The sequence below is a fragment of the Arachis hypogaea genome, chromosome 11 (genome assembly GCF_003086295.3).
Source record: "Arachis hypogaea cultivar Tifrunner chromosome 11, arahy.Tifrunner.gnm2.J5K5, whole genome shotgun sequence".
Classification (NCBI taxonomy): Eukaryota; Viridiplantae; Streptophyta; class Magnoliopsida; order Fabales; family Fabaceae; genus Arachis; species Arachis hypogaea.
Window position 1 is genome coordinate 121,329,919 of NC_092046.1, and position 5,670 is coordinate 121,335,588.

The following is a 5,670-nucleotide window of genomic DNA, read 5'->3' on the forward strand; positions in this document are numbered from 1 at the left end:
ACTTATTGTTTTTCAACCAAATAGAACATGCATGCAAATAACCTATTACTATGTAATTTATCCTATCCTAACAAAAGAAAAAGAAAAATAAACTATTGGTGTTAAGAAAGAGCAGTTACCTCTGAAAATCAGGTACTGACCGACCTCCCCACACTTAAAGCTTGGCACCGTCCTCGGTGCCATCAGTCAGGAACAAAGGGGGGCTGGTTGCAGCATCTCCACAATCGGGACCGTCATGGCTCCCTGTGCTTGTAAATGACGTGGAGTCCGGGGTGTCTGGGTTTTTTTCAGGTGGGTGGTTACCAACAAGCAGCTCCTTGAGGTATGTAAATCGGCGCTTGTTACGGCGCTCTCTTCGCTTTCCCTGCCGGTCAATCCGGTCCAATCTCTCAAGTATCTGATGGAGTAGTTGGTTTGTTGAAGGTGCTTGTGCTGTGGAAGGAGAAGGGATATCTTCCGCTGGTTCTGTGCTCCGATTGGTAGTGGCTGCTTGAGGTCTGATGTACTTTCCGTTAGGGACTATCTGATCATCCCGTGGAATCATGGCCTTAGTGTCCCCAGCTCTTAGGAAACTCTTGCTGCTGAGACTAGATCTGAAACCAAGACGGAAAAAAGTAGGTTGCCCGCAATCTGTACGTGTCCCATAGCATGCCGAATGTATCTTGGTAAATTGAGGTGCTGGTCTGTAAGGATACACCAGAGTAGAACAGCCATGTCTGCAGTGAAGGAGGACTCGTGAGTGCTCGAAAGGATGTAATGGGACATAATCTATGCCCACACTTGAGCCTCCAAGGTGAGTGCTGAAGCCAACATGCTCTTAGGTTGAGATCAATGGTATCCATAGATCCATCTGCTGCCAGGTTGTGCTATAACTCTAAGAATGGCGTCCCAGTCAAATTGGTATGTCTGGCATTTAAATGAGGCTTCTTGGAATGTGTCCAATCCTTCTGGAGCAGGGGGAAGATTTAAAGCTCGTTGAATGGCGTCTTCAGTTATGGGAACTTTCTTCTGACGGACATAGACAGACTACATGATTGTCATGTGAAAATTGGAGTAGAATTCAACTACCCATGAAAGGTTAACCTGTCGTGGCTGTCTCCGTAGGAATCCCCATTGTCTTTGCTCGATGCCGGGCTCAACAAATTCCACAATGTGGGTTGGGAGGATGAGAAGGTACTCATTGTTATAGTTTCGCTCAGCCAGGATGGAGAAAATCTGCTCACAGTAGCGGTTAGTGAACCGCGCAGTGTCCTTTGTTGGAAAGGCTTTTTCTTTTTCATCGACCTTGATGATCCTCTTGATTCGCTTTGTTGAGGGCTTTATTGCTGTCAAAGATGGCTCTGCAGCTAGTGCTCTTTTTGTTCCTTTCCTTGCTGGTGGTTTGGAAGTAGCTTTCTCTTTACCCTTCTTGTGGCCATCCTGAAATAGGAAAAGGAAAGTAATATGTAAAGCTAAGGGTTTGACCAAGGAAGAGAATAGCACAAGTGATAATCAATGCCAAGGTAAAGAAGGATGACTTTTATCACATAGTCGCGACTCTATGTGATCATTTCATCAATGGAAATATAGCAAGGGCATATTCAAGTAAGATGCAAGATGTTTATTGGCATGCTGGCAAGGGCATGAGTAGCTGATGAGCGGATAATTTATACGCTTTTTGGCATTGTTTTTACATAGTTTTCAATATAATTTAGTTAGTTTTTAGTATATTTTTATTAGTTTTTAAATAAAAATCACATTTCTGGACTTTACAATGAGTTTTTCGTTTTTCTGTGATTTCAGGTAATTTCTGTCTGAAATTGAGGGACTTGAGCAAAAATCAGATACAGATGTTGAAGAAGGACTGCAGATGCTGCTGGATTCTGACCTCCCTGCACTAAAAGTGAATTTTCTGGAGCTACAGAACTCCAAATGGTGCGCTCTCAATTTCGTTGGAAAGTAGACATCCAGGGCTTTCTAGCAATATATAATAGTCCATACTTTGTCTGAGTTTAGATGACGCAAACTGGCCTTCAACGTCAGTTCCATGCTGCATTCTGGAGTTAAACGCCAGAAACAGGTTACAAACTGGCGTTCAACTCCAAGAGAAGTCTCTACACGTGTAAAGCTCAAGGCTCAGCCCAAGCACACACCAAGTGGGACCCAAAAGTGGATTTCTGCATCATTTACTCATTTCTGTAAACCCTAGTAACTAGTTTAGCATAAATAGGACTTTTTACTATTGTATTTACATCTTTGGATGATCTTTTGATCCTTAGATCACGTTTGGGGGCTGGCCTCTCGGCCATGCCTAGACCTTCATCACTTATGTATTTTCAACGATAGAGTTTCTACACACCATAGATTAAGGTGTGGAGCTCTGCTGTTCCTCATGAATTAATACAAAGTACTATTGTTTTTCTATTCAATTCAAGCTTATTCCGATTCTAAGATATTCATTCGCACCTCAATATGAATATGATGATCGTGACAGTCATCATCATTCCCAACTATGAACGCGTGCCTGACAACCACTTCCGTTCTACCTTAGATTGAATGAGTATCTCTGGGATTCCCTAAACAGAATCTTCGTGGTATAAGTTAGAATCCATGGACGACCATTCTTGAGATCCAGAAAGTCTAAACCTTGTCTGTGGTATTCCGAGTAGGATCTGGGAAGGGATGGCTGCGACGAGCTTCAAACTCGCGAGTTCTGGGCGTAGTGACAGACGCAAAAGGATCAATGGATCCTATTCCAGTATGATCGAGAACCGACAGATGATTAGCCATGCAGTGACAGCGCATTGGACCATTTTCACTGAGAGGACAGGATGTAGCCATTGACAACGGTGATGCCTAACATACAGCTTGCCATAGAAGGGAGTATGAATGATTGGATGAAGATAATAGGAAAGCAGAGGTTCAGGAGGAACGAACGCATCTCTATACGCTTATCTGAAATTCTCACCAATGAATTACATAAGTATCACTATCTTTATTTTATATTTATCTTTTAATTATTAAATCTCTATAATCAATTGAATCCGCCTGATTGAGATTTACGAGGTGACCATAGCTTGCTTCAAGCCGACAATCTCTGTGGGATCGTCCCTTACTCACGTAAGGTTTATTACTTGGACGACCCAGTGCACTTGCTGGTTAGTTGTGTGAAGTTGTGACAAAGAACTAAGATTATGAACGTGCGTATTGAGTTTTTAGCGCCGTTACCAAGGAATGGAACCGTCACGATTTCTGCGCACCAAGTTTTTAGCGCCGTTGCCGGGGATTGTTCGAGTTTGGACAACTGACGGTTCATCTTGTTGCTCAGATTAGGTAATTTTATTTTAATTTTAAGCTTTTTATTTCTTATTCTCGAAAAATATAAAAAAAAATTTTCTTCTTTTTCGTTTTTCCAAAATAATTTTCAAAAAATCCAAAAAAAATTAATAAAATCATAAAATCAAAAATGATTTTATGTTTCTTGTTTGAGTCTAGTGTCAATTTTTAAGTTTGGTGTCAATTGCATTCTTTTATTTTTCTTAAAAATTTTTCGAAAACACATGCATTGAGTTTCTTTCTTGTTCTTCATGATCTTCAAGTTGTTCTTAATAAGTCTTCTTGTTTGATCTTTAAAATTTCTTGTTTTGTGTCTTTTCTTGTTTTTCATATGCATTCTTGAATTCTTAGTGTCCAAATATTAAAAATTTCTAAGTTTGGTGTCTTGCATGATTTCTCTTATTAAAAATTTTTCAAAAATACATACTTGATGTTCATCATGATCTTCAAAGTGTTCTTGGTGTTCATCTTTGCATTCAAAGTGTTCTTTCATGTTTCCTTTGTTTTGATCCAAAATTTTTATATCTTGAGTCTTTTTGATGTTTTTCTCTTTCTTTATTAAAATTCAAAAATCAAAAAAATATCTTTTTCTTTTTCTCCCATAAATTTTCAAAAATTTGAGTTGACTTTTTCAAAACTTTTTAAAATTTAGTTGTTTCTTATGAGTTAAGTCAAATTTTTAATTTAAAAATTCTATCTTTTTCAAATCTTTTTCAAAAATCAAATCTTTTTCATTTTTCTTTTATGATTTTTGAAAATTTCAAATTGATTTTCAAAAATCTTTTTCTTATTCTTACTTCATATTTTCGAAAATCTTATTAGCAATTAATGTGATTGATTCAAAATTTTTAAGTTTATTACTTTCCTAGTAAGAAAGGTTCAATCTTTAAACTCTAGACTCATATCTTTTTAGTTTCTTGTTAGTCAAGTAATCAACTTTAATTTTCAAAATCAAATCTTTTTTAAATTTCTTTTTCAAATCTTTTTCAAAATAAGTTTCAATCACATCTTTTCAAAATCAATTTCAAAATCTTTTCTAACTTCTTTTCTAACCTCTTATCTTTTCAAAAATTGATTTTCAAATCTTTTTCAAACTAATCCTATCTTTTTGTTTGATTCTTATCTTTTTTTCAAAACTACCTAACTAATTCTATCTCTAATTTTCGAAAATCACCGTCATCTTTTTCAAAATTCCTTTTTAAATTAACTAATTGTTTTAAATTTAATTTAATTTGATTTAATTTTTCCTTTCTTAATTTTCGAAGTTTTAATTTTAATTCTAATTTAAAAAAATACTTTTATTTTAATTTATTTAATTTTCGAATTTCTCTTCCCCTTCTTTTATTCTTCTATTTATATCTTCTTCTACTCACATAAAGGAATCTCTATACAGTGACATAGAGGATTCCATATTTTCTGTTCTCTTCTTTTTCATATGAGCAGGAACAAGGACAAGAACATTATTGTTGAAGCTGATCCTGAACCTGAAAGGACTCTGAAGAGGAAGCTAAGGGAAGCTAAAGCACAACTCTCAGGAGAAAATCTGATTGAAAATTTCGAAAAAGAAGGAGATATGGCCGAAAATAATAATAATGCAAGGAAGATGCTTGGTGACTTCACTGCACCAAATTCCAATTTACATGGAAGAAGCATCTCAATTCGTGCCATTGGAGCAAACAACTTTGAGCTGAAACCTCAATTAGCTTCTCTGATGCAATAGAACTGCAAGTTTTATGGACTTCCATCAGAAGATCCTTTTCAGTTCTTAACTGAATTCTTGCAGATCTGTAATACTATTAAGACCAATGGGGTTGATCCCGAGGTCTACAGGCTTATGCTTTTCCCATTTGCTGTAAGAGACAGAGCTAGAATATGGTTGGACTCTCAACCTAAAGACAGCCTGAACTCTTGGGATAAGCTGGTCACGGCTTTCTTAGCCAAGTTCTTTCTTCCTCAAAAGCTTAGCAAGCTTAGAGTGGATGTTCAAACCTTCAGACAAAAGGAAGGTGAATCCCTCTATGAAGCTTGGGAGAGATACAAGGAACTGACCAAAAAGTGTCCTTCTGACATGCTTTCAGAATGGACCATCCTGGATATATTCTATGATGGTCTGTCTGAATTATCAAAGATGTCATTGGACCGTTCTACAGGTGGATCCATTCACCTAAAGAAAATGCCTGCAGAAGCTCAAGAACTCATTGACATGGTTGCAAATAACCAGTTCATGTACACTTCTAAAAGGAATCCTGTGAGTAATGGGACGCCTCAGAGGAAATGAGTTCTTGAAATTGATACTCTGAATGCCATATTGGCTCAGAATAAAATATTTACTCAGCAAGTCAATATGATCTCTCA

At 37.0% G+C, this 5,670-nt stretch overlaps 1 non-coding gene across 1 annotated transcript; it reads right to left on the reverse strand.

Moving 5' to 3' along the window:
- Positions 1 to 5,281: 5,281 nt before the first annotated feature.
- On the reverse strand, positions 5,282 to 5,389 carry LOC112725923 (small nucleolar RNA R71). Its single transcript, XR_003165002.1, has one exon. It is a non-coding gene; the product is annotated as a small nucleolar RNA R71 (small nucleolar RNA).
- Between the last annotated feature and the right edge of the window lie 281 nt (positions 5,390 to 5,670).